Source organism: Marmota flaviventris, chromosome 13, assembly GCF_047511675.1.
Source record: "Marmota flaviventris isolate mMarFla1 chromosome 13, mMarFla1.hap1, whole genome shotgun sequence".
Taxonomy (NCBI): domain Eukaryota; kingdom Metazoa; phylum Chordata; class Mammalia; order Rodentia; family Sciuridae; genus Marmota; species Marmota flaviventris.
This window is the reverse complement of record NC_092510.1, coordinates 77,367,370-77,391,856: the sequence shown is the minus strand read 5'-3', so window position 1 is coordinate 77,391,856 and position 24,487 is coordinate 77,367,370. Positions and strand designations below refer to the sequence as shown.

Below are 24,487 nucleotides of genomic sequence, written 5' to 3'. Positions count from 1 at the left end.
GATTGGTTTGAAATCTTCTCTCTTTGTTGTCTTTTATAGTTCAGAAATCCACCTGCCAAAGAGTTCTAGCTGTCTTAACAATTTATTTCTCCAAATTCTCTTCTGTTCTGTTACTGTGAACTCATGTTTTTGAAATGTTTAACGTGCTGTTTTCATTTTATGGTTTGCTTTCTGAAGTTGCAAATTCTCTCCTCCCACTGCATATGTACAAACTGTTTTTTATGTATTTTTATAGTTAAAAATAGCATACGTTTATCCTAGAAATTTTGAAAACTATAGATGTACAAAAAATTACTCATAATTCCACCACCCACAGAAAATTGCTATTAGCATCTAGGTGGGATTCTTCCTAGTCTTTTCTGTACAATGAAATGACTACAAGTATATTAAAATTATTTTTACTAAATATAAATCATATATACACATAAGTATAGCTTTGGTTTCTTATTTTTTCTATTAACATTTACCATGAGTAGTTTTCTGTACCACAACTCTTTGAAAATATTTTAGTTTTCATGGCTGTATCATTGTGTTGGTCAGTTTTGGTTACTGAGACCAAAATATCTGATAAGAACAACTTAGAGGAAGAAAACATTATTTTGAACTCATGATTTCAGTGGTTCAGTCTATGGTTGGCTGACTATTGCTAGGAGCCTAAGAAGAGACAGAACATCATGGCAGAAGGACATGGTGGAGGGAAGCTGTTCCATTCATGGTGGCCAGCAAGCAGAGAGAGAGAGAGAGAGAGAGAGAGAGAGAGAGAGAGAGAGAGAGAGAGAGGGAGGGAGGGTGGGGTGCGGAAGAGGCTGCAAGAAAGCTGAACTCTTCCAGGGAAGGCCCCCAGTGACCCACCTCTCCAACCATGCTCCACCTGCCTACCATTACCACCAAGTTAGTCTATTCGAATTACGATGAACTGGTTAGGTTACATCTCTCATATTCTAATCATTTTAGCTCCAAATATTCCTGCGTAGCATATGAGTTGGTGGGGGCTACCTCATACCCAAACCATAACAATAATATTCTATCATATGAGTTTACCAGCACTTATTTTAGAATTTCCACAGTTAGATAATTACATATTTTGATAATGATCCCTCATAAACAATTTAGTGAAAAATATTCTTCAACATAAGTCTTTAATCATATTTTTGATTATTTCTCTCCAAGTGAAGTTAGTGGATCAAAGATTCTTGATGCATGTTGTAAAACTGTCAGAGTATTAGGCCACTTTGCACTCTGCCCCCCACCCCCATTAGGTTTCTTTTCCCATTTAGGAAGTGTATCCAGGGCTGCCCAATCCCAGTGGTAAGGAGGCAGCTGCGGGGACTTCCTGGGGCACTTTGAAGGCTGAAGGAGCTGATCAAGAGCTGATTAAGTAGAAACCTGCTTTAGGGTGGGCTAAACTGGGAGCCTATTACCCACTAACATACCGGGATAAGTAGCCAGAATTCTAAGAAATGGCTTAGAATTCACTGGGCAACATCAGTCACCAGAGAAGGGCCACAAGGAAGGGAAATCAAAGCCTGCCCCTCCAGTGTGGTGTAGTCACAGCACATGTGGACATTCCTACCCTTCCCCTCATCTTGATGATCATGTTTATTGGAAAGGTTGGAGAAAAATAAAATGCCATTTAGCTTAAGAAGTTGTAAGTTATTTGATAATCAACTCATTTCAGGGGTGGAAGAAACTTTGGGTCATTTGCTCTTTGAGGAGGCATGAATATTTGTTTTGTTCAGACAATTTTTGAGACATGATGAAGGGTCCACAGGATAGGTCAAAACAAAACAGGACAATTAAGAACAACAAAGGGAATGCCATGCATTACTGGAGGAATTGTCCCCAAATGTCCAGGGAGGAAAAGAGGCTTGTCTCTCCAGGGGCATAATAGGCAAGGGAATCTGAAACATTTTTTAGGATTTCTTTGTTTTCTTAAATGACTTACTCTCTTATTAATATGTCAAAGGGAAGGAAAGCTTTTGGCTAAGAAATCATAGCCAGGAATATGGATTCTTAAGTGCCAGAAAAATACTCTGAATAAGAGAAGAGATGGATACTTCATTTCTATAATAAGTAAATGCTTCATTTCTTTTAATCCTGAGTCCAAATATTTTCTTCTCAAAAGTAAGGCTACTGACTACCCACTGTGAATCTACTGCTGTGCTTGCTAATAGATCTGACTGTGCATGGGGCAATATTTGTCTATTAATTTGGACACTTTATAGATCCCACCCTTTGTCCCACAACTTCTCATTTAATGAAAGAAATGGATTCTGTAGGCCTTATAATTTCTGTCCCTCTTATCTCACGCTTTAGAGTGACAGAACAGAACAGAGGTGATGGGGGAGGAGTTTCTAAGCCGCAGGAAAGTAAATGGTAAATTTGTGGGATGGGGGTGGGTAAGGGTGAAATAGGGAAGGATGTGCACACAATTAGGCTTCAGAGGCTTTCAAATGTCATGTTTTCAAAGGTCATCTTAAGGAACTTTGTGTTTTTTCTTTGTAAGCAAAGGACAGCATAGGAAGTTTTGAGTGGGGAAAGATAGGATTAGATTGTTGTTGCTTTTGTGTTGACTTGCTTAGCTTCCCATCCCACCCTCCCTGAGTAAAAATTACTCCACTACAGTTAGGAAGATAAATAGGAAGGGGAAAAACTGGACACAGGAAAGGAGTTTGGAGGGGACTGTAATACAGGAAGGGACAGTTTTAAAAGATTTTGGGAGGTACAATTGACCTGACCTCGGTGTTTTTTCAAATGAGAAGATTGAGACAAAGAGGAAAAAAGTTAAGCAAGAACGACTATAGAGTATCATTTCCCATAGACAATATCTGGATGATGATGTCATTGGAAGAAGTTTTGTAAAAGGCAAATGAATGAGGGAGTTTTAAAGGGAAGATAAGAAACTTGGGGTTTTCCTTCTTGTGTGTGTATGTGTGTGTGTGTGTGTAGGGGGGGTTACTTGTACAATGTCTTGATAAATTATGTGCTGGTGTTAACAAGTGTCTTTAGAAAAATAAAACCAAACCAAAATAAAAGGAAAGAAAGAATTCTTTGATGTATAATTTCTAATGGTGTGAATACTCACACTGTTGGTAATGTTAAGGTGGCCCCAGGGAGGTTACTTAGGAGCTGGGAAAACAAGCCATGCAGCCCAGAGCTGGTGTGAGCAGGCTCCAGCACACCACTGGTCCTGCTGTGTGTTCTCCAGTGTGTTAGGTAGCTGGGCAACATGAGTGCTGGCCATACAGGGCTTAAACAAAGCCAGTGTGGTGCTTGGGGAACATGTAGAAATAAAAAGAGGAAAATCAATATTAGAGGACATATTAAAACAAACAAACAGGAAGAGAAAACATGGCTAACGAGGCAGAGTCAGAAGAGAACCAGATTCAAGAGAAGAACTAGTTTTCAGAAAGGAAGGTGTGGTCAATAGTGTCAAATACCGGAGAGATCAAATAGCCCTTGGGGTGGACTTAAAAGAGGTCATCAGCCTTACCAATCAAGCAGTCTTTCTGAACTTGAGATATTTTTCTCTGTAATTTCTACATTAAAAATACTGTAATGACAGTAAATTCTCTTTGGTTCTAACTTTTGAAATTCAGTATTTTTATCATATGAAGCTGTCACACTCGGAGAGTATGCCACTTATGTCCTGTGTAACTTGGCAGAAACGCACACTGAGCCTCTTTAGGGGTTTGGGCTCTTTTGACAGTAGACATCAATAAGACGAATAAACATGTTTCAAACGCTGCAGGGTGTTGATGCGTGCATTGTGGGGATGAGCAGATGTTTTGTACCACAGGTGGTCTTAGTTAAATGCAATCAAGTTTGGCTATGGGCCATAGACTTACATATTTATAATCAATGGTTGTCCTCACTCTGGGGTTTCACTTTTTTCTTGGGCTCCATTCCTTTCTCCGGCATCCTATCTTTATCTTATTCCTATAGAACTTATCGCCTCCCATTCCCCATTAGAGCAATCTAAAGGAATGTTCTTAGGAACCATATCCTTTAAAATTCCAAAATGAATGATTTTTGTGGTGGGATTTTAAACTGTAATGTGTGGGGGAGGGTAGAAGGAGACAGAGACTCAGGGAGATCTAATCACTCCCTAAAATCATGCTAGGGGTGGTAGCTCCTCCTGTAGGAGTTGTCCTTTATATACAGAGATTCAGAGAGATTCATTGTCACTCTTTGCTAGTACTGGTGTTGTAAAACTCTGGCAGGAGAAAAACTTTATAGGCCATAGGTGGCAACTGAAAATGACATTAATAGCTAATGTGTCCTTCTCTGTTTATAGTGCTTTCCTCTAAGGAGCTCTAAGTTTTCAACAAAACTCATTTTCAGAAAACTCCTGAGACAGTAAGAGCATAGGTAGAAAGATTACTTAAATTTTGGTTTATGTAGTTTTTTTTTTTTCCCAGTTTGATGCTAGCATCCACTCTCTTCACCAGGTTGTCCTTTGATTGAGGTTTAAGGTGTCCCTTTCCTGGGCCCCAACTTTAGAAGGGTTGCTTTTGGCCTTCCTTAAATTCCATTACAGCTTAAGGGCAAGCAGCCTACAGAATAAATGGACCTAGCTACCCTGAATTGTGTATCTGGGACCCAAGAATTCCTTGCCCTCTGGCTCCCCAGTGCACTTCCGAGGACTGCTTGGGCTTTTTCTATGGGTCTATCCTGAATGTTGACAGAACCACTCATATTTGCTGTGCCTCAAAAGTGCCTGTTAATTGTGCAGGGCGTGTGTGCAGTTGGGGGTGCACCTGCAAGCAGTAAAGTTCTGTAATATGATGAAACTCAGGGTGTAAAGAGAAGGGGACAGGGAACAGCTTTCCCATTCCACTATATTAGTGTCCAAAAGCACATCAAGCGGTGAGGGGGTCTAAATGTGATCTTGCTTTCAAGGCTTCTGCAAAGTTATCTTTTTCATGGTAGGAGACATTTATTGTTGACTTAAGACCTCAGTACTTAAACATATAGCATGTAGACCTCCGTTCATACTCTTGCCTCTGCCCCTCATATGTTTGGGGGCAATCTTGTACCTGACTGCCAAAGCCAAAGCCAAGGAAGAGGCTGGAAAATTGGAGTGGTTATATAACTTTACATGCTTAGAGATGGTGATTCTCTACCTGAACTTTGTAAATCTAAACAAGCTAAAACACAAGCCCTGGGTATTTACCACAGGGACCTTAGCCAATATAATGAAGGTAAAAAGGAGTCTGGCCCACACTGTTCCTCTGCTCCCACCCATCCATGTGTCCCTCCTCCCTATTTAGGAAGACAAGAAGCAAGATTTCTTTATTGGTACTCCAAGGAACCTGGGGGACTCAAGCAGAGAATCTCAAAAGCAGTAGTAGGTCTCCTACTGAAAACCAGAGTCAAGGTTTGGGGTAAAAAAAAAAAAAAAAAAAAAAAGTTTATTTAGAGACTGTCCACATTTGCCCACATTCTAGGTCTTTGAAAGGAAGAGAGACTAAAGGGTCGCCCGCCTAGAGGGATGCTGACCTCCAGTTCTCTCCCTCAATCCCATGGTTGAGTAAACTAACAAAGCGGGGTGGGGGGAAATGAGATAGATTCAGTTTAGAGGAAGCGATTCCACCAGCGCCTTTGGCTGCCCAGAACACAGATTCGAGTCTTGGTCGCAGCTGAAGCCCAGTTGGTCGCAGCTGAAGCCCAGTTTCCCGCTCGTCTGAGGCTGGCAGGTCAGGGCCGGGGCAGTGGGTGCGGAACACCGACCGCGGACCCTTTGGGTCTGGAGCACTCTCCACCCCAGCCTAGCGCTGCCGGCCGGGTCTGCGTCGCCGGTTTAAGGGGCGGGCCGCAGCTCCACGTGCTTTCTTGCTGAGTGACTGAACTACATAAACAGAGGCCGGGAAGGGGGCGGGGGAGGAGGGAGAGAACAGGCTTTGACCGATAGTAACCCCTGCGCTCGGCGCAGCCGAATCTATAAAAGGAACTAGTCGCGGCAAAACCCAGTAATTCCGAGGGAGAGTGAGTGGGGCCGGGACCGGCCGAGCCGAGCCCACACCTCTCTTCCCCTACGCGCGTGGGCAGGGCAGGGAGCTCCGCAGGACCGCGCAGCCGAAGCCCATTTCCAGGGGCGCTTTGCTCCCCGTTTTCCCACACTTCTTTCTCTGCCCTTCACCGGAACGGTTGGTCAAGGGGTGGGGGAAAGAGACACAAACACAAAAGTGGAAAACAGGTAAGAGGCTTTCTAGAGACTCGGACATTATTGTTTTGCTTTGGGGCGGAAGAGGCTTTGGGAAGTACCCGGTTTCGGGGACTCTGTTCCCGGCCCCCACATTCCCACTCCTTGCAATACAAATGGGGTAGGAGCGGCGTAAAGGGGGAGAGGATGCCTGCTGTGCAGACCCCGGGTCGCTGCACTGCTGCTACCCTCGGGGCTCGCCCTGTCAGGGTGTCCGGAGAGCATCTTTGGGCATGGAGAACCGGGAGCAGTACCTTGGGCGCAGTGAGGTCGGGGTTTCCTGGGCATGCTGGGGGCGCTGCTACTGAGGTGGGGAGAGTGGCAGATTGGACGCAAAGCGCTTCCCTTTGTTTGGAAGCGCTGGGGCCGGCTGGAAACCCCTCTAGCTGCGAGTGAGCCGGCGCCCACGGGGACAAATGCCAGCTTTGAGTCCTCACTCCTTTCTTAAGAAACTGGTCGGTGTTGAGCTCTGAGCTCGGGATCAGCTCAGCGCCCCAGGACTGGAGAGGCTCGTCGTTGTATCCACAGAACTGGAGTAGTTGTGTCCCAAACGGAGTCGGATGTGATATGGCTCGCTTGAGGCCCGGGGGCTTTGTTAGACCTGGGGGTCCTGCCTGCAGTTTCCGTGCGCTCGCGGAGCTGTTGTCCCTGGCACAGAGGGTGGGGGTGGGGGAATGAGTTTTGTTCCTTTCAAGACTTAGAAGAGCCTGCGGAAACCAGAGCTGGGGGACCCATTTTGCTTCACCTTCTGCCCCATCTTCTGCCCTTTGCTGCTCGTCCCTTGGGACAGCTTGAGGACGGGCGCGGGTGGCGAAGCTGGGGCGAGGTGGTGCAGTGAAATGACCGCGAGTAACCCCGGCGGGCGGCGCAGAACTCGGAGCTGGCGGCTGGGCTGGGCTCTGCGCGAGGAGATGGGGGCTGGGCGCCGGCTGCCAGTGGCCCCTGGAGAATGGCCCGCAGCGCCTCCTGGCCGGGTGGTCCAGGTATTGGCCCGTGGCTGGAGCAGGGCGGCCTCCACAGTGGTGGGCTTCACTCCCGAATTCAGACTGTGAATCTGGTGAAGACCGGTGGTTGCAGACTGGAGGAACCCGGAGGCTCAGGAGAAAGAAAGCCCATCTGAGAGAGAGGAGACAGAGAGAGAGAGAGAGAGAGAGAGAGAGAGAGAGAGAGAGAGAGTGTGTGTGTGTGTGTGTGTGTGTGTGTGTGTGTGTTCGCCTATTTCTCGACTCCCAGGCCATTGCTAAACCAGAGGTTTTTGGAGAGTTGCCTGGATCCGGGTTGTGTGTAGATGCCTGTTTTTATCAGCACTTATCAGAAAGAAGGAAAGAAATAAGATTAAAGTTAAAGAAGAAAGAAACAAATATCTGGCACTAGATGTAATTGGCCTTCCTCTATTTCCATGGATATCACCAGCTTTTAAATCCTCAGATTTTTCAATAATACTGCACATAAGAAGTGGATGGTATATGTATTCATATAGTAGAGGACAGCTTTGGTATTTTTAAAAAAATTTCTTTGGTGATGGGAATCACCATATCACTATTTTGGCTCAGTCCTTATCTCCTACAAACATCTGAAAGTTTTCTCCCCAAGAGCAGAGTTTGACTCTTTTACAACCAAGTTCTGATTTTCTTTTCAGACAAAATTTAAATGCCTACTAAAAAAAGTACTTAGTTTCTCATCTCGCCTTTTATTTCAGCCTGCTTTTCTCAAACTTACCACAAAAATAATGGAGGCTTTCTGTTGTTTGTAGCATTCTTTTAAGAAACTCTTCCCACATTAAATAAATATTTGGAGAATATTCCTTAATAGAACATCTTCAGTTACTAAAGTAATTTTTAAGTACGAAATTTCCATTTTTTAGACTGTTTCCCATATGTTCCCATAACCCATTAAAATAATTCACGATGAGGAATTTTTGGAAAACCCTGGTTTCACAGAGTGAATCAGTATTTATTTGAAAACAAGCAGTAGAATCAGAGGAACCAGGGAAGAGGGTCTCTGGCCTTCATGATGACCACAGTCCCTTTATGGGACAAGAATTGCTACTATAGTCAAAGTAATTAAAGAGTCCCTTTGCAAAACAGCGTTTTCCCAAAATGACATATCTGACTATGACCCAAGATATATATGTCTTGCCTATAGATGAGCATTTGAAATCTCAATTCTTACAAGTATTTTGATTGGCATCTAAATGCAGGCTTATAATGGACCTTGGGCACATTTTGGCTTAGAGGGTATTTACAATTCATGTGAGACAATGCATTAGTCTGGAATTGGAAAAGAATACTTAGGGCTTGGTTGTTTCCAACCTCTGCTCAGGAAAAGTTCCAATCCAAACATTATTAAAAATGAATGAAACTCAGCAACTCAAGCTTTTTATTATCCTTTGTAGTACCTACCTTATAGGAGAGGGGGTTGGATATTTTTACATTTAAACTATTTGAGGGGAGGGTATCTTCTTCTTCATAAGCCAGGATGCATGTGCTTACTATATTTGTAGAGGCAAATTATTAGATCTTTGCTATTTCAAATTTTAGCTATTAAAATAGTTAAATGGACACTGGTCTCAAATTCTTTATAATCATGAACCTTTGGCTATCTAGAAAATACCAAAATGCATGTTGTTTTTAAATTTCTGAAACACTCTAAGTCTAATATTAAAGAACAAAATTATAATGTCCCATATGGTAATTACTCCAGCATCAAATTTTTTGGCGGGGAGGAGTACTAGTGCTTGAACTCAGGGACACTCAACCACTGAGTCACATCCCCAGCCCTATTTTGTATTTTATTTAGAGACAGGGTCTCAGTGAGTTACTTAGCACCTCACTGTTGCTGAGGCTGGCTTCGAACCTGTGATCCTCCTGTCTCAGCCTCCCAAGTCACTGGAATTACAGGCATGCACCACTTCTCCTGGCCAGCATCAACTTTTAAAAGATCATTCTGAATGCTTGTTTTATGTAACTGTGCTGAGAGAGGGCCTACACTAAAAACTGAAGCCATCTTCACATCTGCAAGTGAAACTAGCATGAATGCCCAAGTTATTGCAGTGTTTATGTAGTAGACACTTTATATAGCACTGTGTCAAGTACTGCTCTAAATGCTTCTCAAATACTAATTTAATCTTTACAACAAACTCATTATCTTAATTTTGCAGATTAAGAAGCTCAGAGGCTAAATTGTCCCTGGCCATACAGCTTGCCGGTGGCAAAGCTTATATTTGAACTCAGTTCCAGAGTTCTTAACTCCTACATTAAGTAGACCAATTTCAGCTTCTATGAGAAGGGAACTTTGAAAGATGCCCAGTGTGGTCTCTTTGTATATCCATCTGCTATAGTCCTTATCAGAATCTACAACATTTATTATATATTTCCTTGGCTGCCTTTAGTGGGCCAGCCAAATTCTCTTCAGCTTGTTGAGACCTTGGTTTCAGAGGGATTGTGACACTGCGTGACACACAGTGACATTTACTCAACTCTAATTTTTTAAACTTGGTTTAAACTAAAAATGATATGATTGCTTTAGCCAATTATTTGTGAATAATCTGTAATCTCAAAAGTGTTTTTCTGTGTGATATACAGTATAGAAAATGGAATGGTGGAGTATTTGGCTGCAAATGTAAGGAACAAAGAAAAAGGGAAGAGAAATGTTAGCTTAGCTGTTAATCCTAGCTTTGGTGAATTTTTAAAAAATTGGATATTATACTGTGTGATTCTTACTTCACTTACCCCCTAAATGGGTTGTGAACCTTTTGAAGTAAGCTATTTCTGTTACTGCTATTATCGTCTAGAAATGAAATCAGCTTTTTCTTAGGTTTATTCTCTAGAAGTAAGTACAGTTTCAGAGTCCGCCTTATAAAAGTGAAATAGAACAGAACACTGCATTTCTTCTCAATTGGTGTAGCAAATTAGAAATAAACTCTTTGAAAACCCTTCTCGGTAAAGCAGCTTGTATTTACTCTTGACTTAGTGTGTGCTGAATGTCCTTTCAAGGGTTTTACATGTGATAACTCAGTTCATGCTCATGTGAACCACATGAGATGGGTCCTATCATTATCTTTATAGATTGGGAAACTGAGTTAACTAGCCTGGTTATGGTCCCAAGTTATCTCCTAACTAGTTCCGCTTGCATGAGTTTACCAATCTTGGGGTTAAAAACTTTGTTAAAATATAAAAAAGTTTTGATAAATGAAGTACTAGCAAAAGGAAAAAAAATATGGATCTTCCTTTTGAGTATTTTCACTTGAAGATAGTGTCCTGAGTTACCAGCACCGATGTTATTAGAGCTACACTTTAGAAATACATGAAGCTAGTGGATGCAAATCTCATATATAAGTGTTTTCAAACCAGGGCCTTCAGTTACTCTGCATCCCATTAAGACCATAAACTATTAAAGCAAAGAGCTTTTACTGTTAACCATGCAGGAGCATCACATTTGGTTCCCAAGACAAACTACAGTTAGAAGTTCTATATTTTTTCCATTCTGAAGAGGAACTTGGATTCAAAACCCTGAGAAGTTTTTGCAAACCTGCTGTAAGACCTGATTTGAACATCACCATCCTCACCTGGGTTCACACTTCCCTTCCAACACTGAGTTAAAATTAGTTATCCCCTTCTTGCCCCGCTGTACTCTTCATGTCCTGTATTTAGTATTTTTTAAAATTATAGTTAACATTTATTTGTCTTTCTTTTGCACGCATGCTTCTCTAAAAAAGGTCTTTGACTCACTCTCCCCTGTCCTTAATCATTCCCAGTTATACGGAAGGGGTTTAATAATAAGTGGTGACTTGCACAAATGCAACAGGGAATGGAACCTCATGCTTGTTTCCTGTTTTCTTAAAGTTTTTTGAGTTGATGGGATAACCACTGAAAAGCATTAACAATAAAATTATAGGACAAACAACTGTAGTTTAAGCTAGGTTTATGATAGATAAAGTTTAGTGCGTATTTAAATTATTTAGGCAAGATTACTTCTTGTACAACAAACAATTCTGTTTTGCTCAGTTTCATTTCCCTTTTGGAGGCAGCTGTGATTTGAGAAAATGTGCAAGTCTGTGACATTCCACATTTAAATACTTTGAGTTGTACATTGATTTATTTTTATGGAGAAGAAGGAGATAACTCACCAAGTAATTCAGAGATTTAAGCACTTTTTTAAAAAACAAAATAACCTGGTGTGCATCGGATCTATTCCTTTATACTTTTGTTTTTGTTTCTGTTTTTTGGTGTTTGCTGAACTGTGCAATGTTTTCTATGCCAAATACAACTTCCAAGAAGCATTTGGAAGTCAAAGAATTTTATCTGGCTAGTCTTAAAATCAAGATGTTTTATCATAACTGGTATTTATTATATGCCATTTTCTAGGTAGAACTTGCTGTTAGTGATCCATTTATAAAATACTCTTTTGAGGCTATCTTTAGAATATTTATTTAGTTCTTTCTAAACAAGAAAACAGACATATTGTTTCAGGGTATCTTGAACTACAGTGCAGATATTATGAAAATGAGCATGGATATTAAACTCAAATTAACATATATTGGAATTCTGGTCCTATCAGTGAATATATGCATTAGGCAAGTTGCCAGTCTCTCTTTACCTCATAATACATATTTAACCTGTTAAATATGTATTTTTTTTTGTGTGTGCAGGGGGCGGGGTACGCGTTTATACAGTGTTAAGCATATGATATGATGCTTGAAATATTGCTATTCATTTTACACTGATTTTTAAAAACTTGATTTTTAGTTTACTTCCACCTCAGACTGTTTTATTGCATGTTACTTGCATTGATATCTCACACATGGAAAAAGTAGATGATAATTATTGAATTAGGTTTTAATCTTACTAATGATTATCATTTTGGGGGACAGGGGCTCCTTAGATAATTTCCTTAGGATGTGTTGAAATTTATGGATTCTCTCTTAAGAAGAAACGTGCATGGGCTCATATACTCCAGATTCTATGTTTAATTACAGTATATTCAGAAACTACTCCAAAATCACTAAGAAACCATGAGGCTCTGGGAAAGTCATTTTACTTTTCTGAGATTTAGATTGTGGGCCTATGATATGAAACTTCATGACTTTTAAAAAGCCCTTCAAGCTTTTAGGTCCTCTGACTCCAGGCCTGTACATAGGAGAAGGGGCAGTCTTTTGATTTTGGACATCCAGAGATGTGTTCTAAGGGACATATTCAGCATTATTGTAATGCCTCGTGTGATTTGGAGTGGTGGGGAAAAGCACCCCAGAAATGCTTCAGAGCATTTCTGAGGAAGTGAGGATGAAAGAAAGGAAAATAATGGAAGAGGAAGGTGGAGGAGAGAAAGCTGTTGAATTTGCCTATTTATCTGTATTGAGGGGACAGAGAGTTGGATCAAAGTCTCAGAATGAGGTTCTTATCTGAAATGCAAAGAAAGAAAGTTGGTTCAGTTTTAATAAATTTCAATAGAGCAAACTTGGTTGAATGAAGACTCTTGTTTTCCCTCTGATTGACCATTTGGAAAACCCCTCCAAAAGAAAGTATGTTTCCATCTTGGACAGCTCCAATTTGGGCATAGGTTTTGCTTTTTATACTTAAGCCAGGTCAAAGGAAAAAAATAAAAGACTGCTAAGACTCATTCAGCCTCCAAGAAAATAGCACAGGTGCTTGTGCTGTATGACAATTGGGCTAACTTTATAGGGATATTTCTAAAGAGCTTGGAAGAACTTCATTGTGAGTAGGTGGATAAGACCCATTACTTCCTAAAATATTTCCTGAATTTGTTGCTTCAGAAATCATATTAGGACTGGGAGGAAGAACAAAAGGTTCTTGACAGGGTTAGGGGATAGGGGAAGGAGCTGCTAAGAGGTTGCTTGGGTGTCAAATCCTTGCTTGTTCTCGTTTTGCGAAGTTCCTTTTGGGGACCAGGATTGGAATAATTTATTTTTATTTTTAATTTTAATTTTTCTCCACAAGTCAAACTAAGCTTGTTTTCTTAAAGAAACGAGTCTCTGGAGGTGGCAGTTTGAAATCGATTGGATCTGGTATTTAGATGATCCAGATTTGACATAAAGGCAATACTGATGAAAGCAGCATTATTGGGAATGCAGAGAGAAAGCAAAGGCCCAAACTGATGAGCTCAGATGACCTGCAGACCTTTCTTCACTTTCAGACACAGGGCATTGGAATGGAGGTGGCAGTTTACTTTAGCTGGAGTGTGGTTGATCTCTGCTGCTGGGAAAAGGATGTAAGAGGAATTACACGATTGACAGTCACAACAACAACTACAAAATATTTACGTATTTTGAAATTAAATGTGCTAATATCCAAACAGTATTGTTAAACTGAAATTCATTTGTTCAGCAAATGTTTATTAAACACCACGTACCATATAAAATACTAGGCTCTGAGCAAACATCAAGACGTGTAAGGATCTGTCACTGTAAATGACTTCTTTAGCTTGGCATTCAAGGCTCTTTAAAACAAGCTTCAGATCTATTTTGACAACTTTGTCCCAGATTATAAGAAGTGTATTAGAAGGAACTACCTGGTGAGTGACTGACGTATTGTATCGCTCAGTAACTGTTAAATGAATCTCCCTCTACAGTTTTTATCTTTTCTCTGACTTCTGCTTTGAGAACTTCTCCCTCCTTGTTGTTCTAGAATCTCACATCCATCTTTCGTGTTTGCCTTTGTTTTCACTGTGTCCTAAACTCATATATTTGCCTACTGAAATTTGACCCATCAGCCACACCACATGGCTAATGAAAGCCCACTGTGAGTTGGGGCTTCCTGCACATCATCTTTTTATCTCATTTAATATTCACCCGGGACAGGTAGCATTCAAGATGGCTCAAGTTATTTAAATTGGCTTACATTTTTGTAATCATCAATATATTTTAAAAATTAACATTCCATTAAGCCTGCAATTTAAAAAATGTTGTTGTAAATAGAAGGTAATTTAAAAATAATTAGAATGAAATGGAATCACTTTTGTTGACGTCTGTCTATAAAATATTGCTTTCCAAAAGCACTAATTAACTCAGAAACTTGTTCTCATTTTCTTAAAAAGGGAAATTATCAAGAAAAAAGAGGTGCCGAAGAAAAGACTAAACAAAAACTGTCTCCTTTATGTAATTAAGTTTTGAGCTAAAGAAGTGCGAAGCAACAATATTTTCCCATTTTGTGATTCAGTGTTTAGTACCGTGCCTGTCCATCTTTTAAACCCCTCTGAGTATTACTTTAATCTGTCTTGTGTGATTCTTTCACATTTGAGGAAATGTTGAGGTTGTCTGTTTTAGTCCCATTTTCCACATGATGCACCTGACAGAGAGAAGTTCATGGTTCCTGTATCTGGCTAATGGCAGAGCCAGGGATTCAAATTCAAGTCTTGCTGATTCCTGAGTTTGTACTGTTTAACTTGCTGCATTTGTGTTAGTTTTCTATCACTATGACAAAATACCAGAGACAATCTACTTGTAAAGAGAGAAGGCTTATTGTGGCTCACTGCTTTGTGGATTCAAGTACCTCAATTGGCCCTGTGGCGAGGCAACACGTCATGGTGATAGTGGCAAATGAAATCACTCACCTCATGGCTAGGGAGCAAAAGAGAAAGAGGAAGTCTCTTAAGTATTTTGTGTCTTTAGTCCAGGCTTCTTTCTACTGTACCCATAAAGTATTCTTTACAGTGCCATGTGGGAGAGAAAAAAGAATTTGTATCTATAAATCCTGTCCTTGTCAGCTTAAATTGACACTGAAATCTTAAATATCAGGCTGGTCTCATTTTTTTTTATTCTATCTGTTGGGCCAATTTGAATGAGAAGGGAATATTTGTAGAAATCCTGAATGTTGAGAATTTCCAGGCACTGTTTCTTTATGCAAAAGTATAAAATCCTGTGCTAATTTTGCCTGGTTAAGATTAGTTGTGATTTGAGGCCAGATATGTGTGTGTGTGTGTGTGTGTGTGTGTATAATAATTTTGATGACTGTGTTAATTGTAGTAAAGGACCTTGAGTTCAAAATAAAGAAAGCTTTTGGTCAAGTAGTATTTATTCAGTTGTCAGTCTTGCTGCAGGATTTGCAAATTTAATGGAATTAGTGTCATTTTCCAGTTTATAGTGCCAGTAACATTTCACATGGTCACAGCATGGCTTTCTCCTCTGGGGAGCAAATGGAGGGTTGTCTGACACTTGGTTCAAATGGCTTCCATTAAGGGGAGTAGATTGCCCCAGGAGCCTGCAGAGAGGAACAGAGTTCTTGTCCTCAGGCGGAGCTGCATCTGGGGAAGTTGGCGGTCTCCTGAAGTAGACACTTAGCACACTGTTACTTAAATGCCACCATAAAACCACAGTTGAAAAACAGGAGACTAGCAGAAGTTCCGCCTAATAATTTAGTTCCATTTTTCCTTGAGAACATTTTCTTTGATATATGGAATATTTGACTTGTGAAAATCTTAACCACATTGGCACTTTTTACAAGGAATAAACAGAATCTTTGATAATACTGGAGTAATACAGGTGTATTTCCTTTTGTGGGATCCTCCCAGATCTCAAATAATAGTGTTCATGTTGCAATTTTTTTTTTTAAAGCTGAAAGCCTTATAAGTTCTTGTTTTTCAGAATCACAAGTAGAATGTGGATTTAAACTTATGATCTGATTCCTCTTTCTTCTCTTAACTTAGGCTGCCAACAAAGTGGCTTGTTTTGGTTTACTTTAGAGGAGGACTTCAGTTATTAGGCTTGGAGGGCAGGACCTGTTCCTCTGTGCCCTGCCTGGCACCTTGATGAAATCCTCACTTATCTCGTCAGCTGGCTCTCACTGGACTGTGAAAACAGAGGTGCCTGGGACACATGACATCCTGCACTGCCTCAAGAGTGGGCTGGTGAAAGAACCTTCTGGAGAAGGGTCCTGGTAGTGGTCACACACTCTCTGAGCTAGAACTAGATGTGAGCCTGGAGATTAGATGACTCAGTTTGGCCAAAGTGGAGGGAATAAAGTATTATTACGGAAAAATCTTATACAGGTGTCAACAGCTTTTGAGTGAGTTCTTGACTTGAGCCTGTGGGTTTAGAGTTCAAGCTCTTGAGCAAGACTGAAAGTCTTGTACTTTAGGGTGAGCACCTAGGGAAGGGGTCTCTGTCCGATGTCATGTTCACAAGGGTTCCAGAGCTTCTGCCTGGCCAATTCCATATTCTCTCTTATTCTTACAAAGTTAATGAAGATGAATGACTTTCCAAACAAACCACAGACACTTTTGAGGGAAATTGAAAGAAATGTTCTTCTGTTTAAACTTGTTCTTTGAACACAACTGGAAATATTTCGTGGTTTTGGGTACCTGAACCTTTTCTTTCAGTGAAATTTCTGGCTTGTTGCTGTAGTAAATCTACCCTGACTGTTTTCTCATCCCTGAGGTTTTTTTCCCAAGGGCCTCATTCTACAAATGTTTATGTAGCACCAGGTCATCCTTGGGCTCAGGATGGCAGAGAATAACATATGGAGACACACTAGCTTGCTGCATACAGCTTATAATTTAGTACGGCCCATCTGATAATTTGATCTGTTGAAGATTATTATAGATATCTTTAAAAAAGTTGTAGGAATTCCAAGGCTCAGATTTCTAATATAAGGAGTGGAAAACTGAAGTATTTGCTGAAGATTTGGAGGAAAGCAGCTGTGGGTTAGGAAAACAGGAGCTGAGGGCTGGGTTGTGGCTCAGAGGAAGAGCCCTTGCCTAGCATGCATGAGGCACCAGGTTCAATCCTCAGCACCACATACAAATAAAATAAAGGTATTGTGTCTACCTATTACCAAAAACAAATAGATAAATATGTGTATAAAAAAAGCAGGAGCTGAACGCCATGAAAGTGTGGAGAGAACAGTACAGGTGAGTGGGGACCCCTGAAAGGGAATTTTATGGTAAAACAATGGCCAAAAGTGATTCCAGGATATCCAGATAACACTGTCACTTCTTCCAGTGCCAGTTTGCTCTGGAAAGGCCTTTAAGGGAAATGATATCCTGTGAAGACAAAGAAGAGAGATTCCTTTACTTAATGCCCCACCCTCGCTGGGCCCCACCCTGATGACAGCTTCACTTTGCAGGTCGGCCTTTCTCATCACGGTAATAGCTACTGTGTGCTGTACTTACTCTGTTACAGGAACTGGATAAATGCTTTATACATTATTAGCTCAACTTTATGGAGAGGATACAGGGACTCAGAGTCGCTAGGCCCAGAGCCAGTGAATAGGAGTGTCGTGATTCAAAGGTAGTTTCTCTGACTCCAGAACTGTCTTTCTTCCTACTGGACCAGTTGATTCAGGAAAACAGAAGAATTAAGGATTGGGGGAGTTTGCTGCATAGCAGAATAAATCCAAAGGAAAGGAAAGAGTGAAAGATTTGGGTTTTCCTATCCCTCATATCTTTGAGCATTTTTTAAAATATACGCTCTTTAGGCTTGGGGAATGCTGGATGTCTAAAGACCTTTCAGAGATTAAGCCAAACAAATAATTTTTGCTAAAAATCATTTTCCTAAAATACTCTTGGAAAACCATACAACAGGGAATATTAAGCCATCAAGTCTTTCTGCAGCTCACAGATTGCTGAGTGGGGCTTGTTTGCTGGTGTTTCTATAGCTCACGGTGTTTGTAAATGCGAGAGTCCCTGTTCTTTAGGTTGCCTTTATTCTGGCATTATCATTATGGTTGGAAAATGTGATTTTTTTTTTTCTTATGACCTAAAATGCTGATAGTTGTTCCTTTTCTAAGAGAAAATTTCATTTTCTTATGTGCTACATAGACTCACCAAAGAAAAAGCAAATAGTTGTTTTGTTTGCTGAAATCTTCCTTTGAAGGTCGTTCTGTGGAAACTAGTAGGGGAAAGGGGGCTCTCTTAAGAATTCTCCATAATTCTACTACAATGAAACAAGGATGTGGGTTTAAAACAGGCCTTCTTCCACAAAGCCTGACTCTTCAAAGATTTGTAGGTCCTAAGACCATTTAGCTGGTAGCATCTGGATTTTTGAGAGTAATGCATAGAATCATTGGTTGTCTAACTGTCAATGGCATGATAGAAACAGCTTTAAACTTTCAGGATCTCCTTTAAAACAGAATTGTTGATAACATGAGAAATTATGCCTCTCAAGCACTAGTTACAGCCGGGCACGGTGACACATGTCTGTAATCCCAGCAACCTGAAAGGCTGAGGCAGGAGGATTGCAATTTCTAGGTTAGCTCCAGCAACTTAGTGAGACCCTGTCTCAAAATAAAAAAAATAAAAAATAAAAAGGGCTGGAGATATAGCTCAGCGGTAAATTGCCCTGGGTTCAATCTCCAGTACCCCCAAAAGAAAGGCTAGTTATAGATTTATGCACTATTCTTGGATTTCTTCTTTCTTTTTTTGTATATTCACTTCATAGACACTTCATAGAAAATTGGCTATTAACAAATAATTTTGTCTGGAGAATTGGATATGTATTCCTGAGTGAAAGAAGGGTGTGCAGTTATCATATCTTATTGTTACTAATAATCAAATATGCATGATGAATTTGGTACTTTTAACCCCCCACCTCATGTTACAGACAGTTAGAATTAATAAAATTCATTGGATCTATGTATTTTTAAAATGGGCTGTGTGTTAGTAGAGCTTCTTCTAGAATGATGGAATTCTTCTGGAATGGTAGAATGACTTCATTTTATCCTTGACATTTACCTTGGATGATTTCTTAGCCCTTGTTTTCTCAAATTTGAGTATTAAAATCACAATTTAGGGACACAATTTCAGGGGGACTGAGTATCAACCCTTTATACCATGGCCCTTTGGTAGCTCTCTTTTTAATTCAGGGTGATGTCATTGGAATTGATGGTCCATGGGATGGTTGTAGAGTTTATAGGGTGTGTGTGTGTGTGTGTGTGTGTGTGTGTGTGTAGGGGTGCAATTTTAGGGGTACTAGCAAGTATGTCTTTAAGGACAGAGAGCCCATTAGCTTCTGGAGGCCAGAAGAGTTAAACGGAGGCAGTCAAAGTAGCCTAAGGCTTGCTAAAGCTGAAGGGAGAAATCAGGGATGACTCAAAATCCTCTCCTGCCCCCTTGGCAGCCACATTCTGTCTTCAATCATGGGTGCTGAGCCTGTTTGAGCCAGATCTTCTGGCCTTTAGTAACCTCATTAGACTTTTCCCTGAAGATGGCTACTGATCCAGAGATGGCCAATTCAGAGAGGCAATTAGAGAACAGGCCTTTTCCAAAGCAGGCATGCTCTGCTGGGCTTACAAGTTTCATATCCTAATATTACAGGACCTTGTACATCTCTCTGGAGCCTGGGCACATGATTCACATCTGTGATTCTTGCTTTTGCATCAACATTTCATAAATAGATGGTCAGCTGAGCCTTAGCACCAGCATCTTTCTGTTCATGTCTAATGTCATTTACATTAAACTCTTGCTTTGTAGTTTACTGGCTAGTTGTTTATTAACATAAAACATCTAGAACACTATAAATATGTACACTCTTTGTCCATTTCTTACCTCAAGTAAGAAAAGGATATTTATGAACAGTTTCATCAAGAGAGATACTGAGCTGTTGTCAGAAATTGCAACTTCTGTCTCACTTCTGGTAATGATGTGGAAACTTGTCTTAAAGCACAATATTCACATATACATTTCTCTCTCTCTCTTTTTTACTTTTAGTTTAGAGAAATAGCTATCATATAATCACTGGTTTTGAAGAGTGAAATTAACTGCTGCCTGTACATTCTGGATATGTGAACTGTTTGGATAGAACTCATAAGAGAAATGTGTTCAGAGGAATAAACAGTCATAGGAAAAATAGCTTGGTGGGAAGGAGTAGTGAGAGTCATTGAAAAAGTGATCTCCTGAGCTCCCTTGGAGCAGCTCTAAGTCACTTGCTTCTGGGTTCTTAGCTTCTCTATCTACATGACTACATGACATGTGGTAGGATTGGGTCTCCAAAATCCCAAGGCCCTCCATCTACTACTAATACAGCAATCCGACAGAGTATCAGCTTGGGAAGGCCCTTCTCTCCTGCCCAGAAGGGGTGGCTTCTGTCTCCTTGGGACCTGACATTGATGTGGTCCCTGCCTGGAGATCTTGTTCCTGGGAACATGCCTGATTAAGGCACGTATACTGACTGCCACCCTTCAAGAGGAGCCCGGTGCCAGAGCTCTCATGCTGGCCATTTCTTGCAAGAAAGAGCAAGACCAGATCAGCCTTTTGTTACATGTGAGGACGGCTTCTGGTAGCAGGGCATTCCTGCACAAGTTCCCTTCCTCCTTTTCCATAGACTGCGTGCTACAGAGGGTAGAGCTCACAGGAAGGAGTTCCTGTTTTTCTTTCTGCTGTGCCAAATTGGGGGAAAATAAATCCTCCTCCCACCTTGACTTTTTAACTCTTCCTTTCTTCTTTTTTAAGTTAAAATTTTTTTTTTTAAACTCTTCTTTCGTCTCTCTTGGAACTGGACATGTCAAGTTCAAAAGGGAAAAATGTTTTGGTGAGAAAGGGAGGTGAGGAGAATAGCTTGGAGCCCAGGGTCATCATTTCTCCTGTCTTACCAAGCTTCTTGTGAGCTATTCTTCTTCTTATTATTATTATTTTAAAATTATTTTTATATTTTATTTTTTAAATTTTTTCCTTTTGCAGTATCACTGGGCCTGACTGACATTCCAAGTTCTGGTCTAGGGAAAGTAAAAAGAATGTCTGATACTGGCTGTTATTTCAATGACCTCTTTGTGGGTAACATATGACTGGGCCACTGTCACTTCATTATCCTCAAGATGCTTCCTCAGAGGAGTTATTTTCCTTTCCCTGTTATGCTCTGTGTCCTTCCTCTTCCTCCTCTTCACCCACTGTCTTGGCAACCCACAGTTATTGTCTACTTTCCATCTTTTCTGCTAGAACAGAGATCCAATGAAGGCTGGAAGCTTGTGTCTCTTGTTCCTTGCTGAATCTCTAGGGTCTTGCAAGCACCTGGCACATGATAGATGCTCGACAAATATTTGTTGTGGCTAATGGGAGCCTTTCGAGTTAAGGCTGCAGTTGTGTGTGGAATTAATAAGTAGTTATGAATGTTTATCTACTTTTTCTTTTCTGAGGGGATCACACAATAATCAGGCTTTCTACTCTGTGGTTCTTAGATCTTCCAAGGTGTAATTTGACCTTTAGGCATGTTAATTATTATAACAGAAGGCAGATTTTTTTTTGGTGTTGGATTTATTGATATATAATTTAAATACAGTAAAATTCACCCCTGTAAACTATGCAGTGTGATGCGTTTTCACAGATGTACTACCACCACTCTTCTAATAGAGAACATTTCTATGCCCCTACACATTCTATCCTCTTCCCCTGCCATAACCCCTGGCAACCATTGTCCTGATTTTCATCTCTTTTGTTTCACCTTTTCCAGAATGCCAAATAAATGGCTTATTTCTCCTAGCATAAGGTAATTGAGATTTATGCATGATGTTGCATCTATCAGTAGTTGGTTCCTTTGTGTTGCTAAGTAGTATTTCATTTTTATTTATTCTCCTGTTGATGCACATTTTGATGGTTTGCAGTTTAGGGCTACTCTGTATAATACTTCTGTAAACATTTATATTTATGTCTTTGTGTGGACATATACTCTCATTTTTTGAAGGGTAAATACCTAGGCTGGGATCGGTGGGTGATGTCCCGAGTATATGTAAACCTTAACAAGAAACTGCCAGACTTTTTAAAGTGTCTCTTTCATCGTGTATTACCACAATCAGTGTCCTGAGCTCCAATTACTCCACATATTCCCTAGCACTTTTTTTTTTTTTAACTTTCAGTGGATATGTAGTGATATCTCAGTGTGGTTTTAACTTGCATTTCTCTGCGATGTGTGATGTTATGCATCTTTGCTTGTTGGGATGATTCTATTTTTTAGCAATCTTTGGTATTCTGTAGATATGAATAGCTTCAGAATATCAGTGGCATTTGAAGTGAAAATTTCAGAAAAACATTTGTCACATTTGAGTAGTTACTTCTTCCAGATCCATGATGCCCCAAACAAGTTTGAGATATGGAAATTACCAAATTCTGGCCAGGAGTGACCCACCTGAGTGACTGATGACAAGACCTAGAGAGCCCGCCACTAGGACTTGAGTCTGAGGATTGGCAGAAACGGATTTCAGCGGTCCCTGTGGCTTCGGGAGGGTTGCTCAGTCCGTAGCTAAGCCTGATGTTTAAGGGAAGCAGATTTAGATTCAATTACAGTTTCCAGGATGCCCCAGGAGCCACCTGGCAAGCTCAGCAGTCCTTTGTGACCCTCTTCAGTGTGAGGTGGAAGGCTGCTGTACACAGAGCTTCCTCTCTGGGGACAATTTGTCTGAATCAGTTAGTAAAGCTTGTGAAATCAGTTACCACAGGCCCGTGAATGTCACCACCCTTGAATGCTGAGACCCTATTTCTCATGTCTATCATTTTCTTAATTAATTAAGTCAACATCCCCTGAGTTTTGCCTGTATTGTCTTTGAAAATAGTCATGAAGGAACCGGGACCCAGAAGAGGAATACTCATATAAGGGAAAACAGAGGTCTCCCTGGGGCCACCTAGGAAGGAGGTGATCAGGAAAGGAATCTGAGGAAGTGATGACTAAGTGGAGACCCAAGGTGGAGGAAGACTTGGCCAGGGTGACAGTGCTGGAGAAAGGACAAGGGGACACACCCGAGAATTCCCAGCGGTCCTTGAGTGTACCACAGCCGGAGCCTGTGATTCAGAGCTCCAGGCATTGCTGAGCAGGTGGGGAATGGTGAGCGAGTAGGCTGGAGTCCCAGCCAGGAGGCCAGAGGCTGGTGAACCTTGTGGAGGATTGGACCTCATCCTCAGGGCGGTGAGGAGCTGGAAAGGATGGTGGAATGGCATATTTGGTTTGGTCAAAGAACTTAGGTGCTGTGGGTCAAAGGGATGGATGTGGGGCAAGACTGGAGGAAGGGAGGCCAGTAAAGTGGCTGTTGTGGTTCTCCAGGAGCAAGATGAGAGTAGCCTATTGACTGGTGATGATTGTGAAGTGGGATCCTTTCCAGCCAGTAACTGGAAATGTGTAGAAGGGCAGGAGTGAGCCTGCTATGCTTTGAAACATTGAGAAATCCAGTACATTACGTAGTACTGGCTTTTTTTTTTTTTTATGGTTTCTGGTTTTGTTTGTTCACTTCCTTGGAAAACTGATGTGGTAATGTCCCCCTTTGGCTTTGTTACCTGGGCAGAAGGGTTCAGGCATTGACAAACCCTTCTCTTTGGAGAGACTTGCTCCCAGCCTTGATCATTGTGCTCTGAGATGGGGGGCGGAGGTGGGGGATTGTGTAGGAGGCCAGGAAATGCCAAGGTGGGCGGGAGGAATTGGGGCAGGAAGCCTGCCTGTTTGCACACAGTGAAGCCAGAGTAGAACTTTCTCCTGCTGCCCTGGGCTACTTCTTGCTAACCATCCGTTTGTCTCTTGAGGGTCTGTGGGGTCCGCACCCATGTTTGAAGACCTAAAAATGCAATTTTATATAAATGCCGTCCTGGTTTTCCTTTCCTCCTTTTCTCATGAGCATTCTGGTGGTTCTTCTCTTCCTCTGAGCTTCTCCGTGCATAGTTGAGGGAAGGAAATTCTATACTTGGGTTCAGCCCTGGAGACCCTGGCTCTAGGCCACTCAGATTTCATCCTTCTTACTTGATCTCTCCTTCCTTTCCAGGAACTCACAATGGATTTGCTAGAAATAACAGAATGACCAGTTTGAACAGGTTGGAACCATTTATCTGGGTTATACTAAAACAGAGAAATATAAGTAGGAAGATGGGAACTCATATTTCTTTGGCAACTTAGGTTTTGCCTTGGACTGTTTTGGGAACTTATTTTATCTCATTTAGTCCTCGGATTGCCACGGCAGGCAGGTATTATCACCCCCTTCAGCGGCCCTGAAGCCTTGGCCATGGACACATGCTTGGGAAACTGGGGCTAATTCTGCTTTCTGTTGGTTAGTTTTTCCTTTTTTAATAGCAAACTTTGTTCTAGATTCCTCAATGTTACCTTGGGGATCTGAAAAGGTTCCGGTAGTATATAAATCAACTAAGTGATTCCCTGAGAGAAGCTTTCTGCAGGAGAAAAATCTAGTTAATCATTTATTTTTTTGGCAGTTCTGGAGTACAAACCCTGTCCTAATCCTTAGCCATTTACAAAACAATTTGAGATTATAAACGCGGGCCTCCCGATGCCTTTCTGGTTCTCATGCCACGAGTCCAGTTGACATCTTTAAACAAGGAACTGCAAACCAGTGTGATAGTTCTGGTTTA

The 24,487-nt window shown here is 41.1% G+C and overlaps 1 protein-coding gene across 2 annotated transcripts in view; it reads left to right on the top strand.

Annotated features, from left to right (window-relative positions):
- The first annotated feature begins 5,914 nt into the window (after window positions 1-5,914).
- Window positions 5,915-24,487, top strand: part of Abca1 (ATP binding cassette subfamily A member 1) — a 134,797-nt gene continuing 116,224 nt past the window's right edge. For both annotated transcript variants that reach the window (XM_071600802.1, XM_027942984.3), the window contains exon 1: window positions 5,915-6,199. The gene's annotated coding sequence lies outside the window, so the exon portion shown is untranslated. The remainder of the gene's footprint in view (window positions 6,200-24,487) is intronic.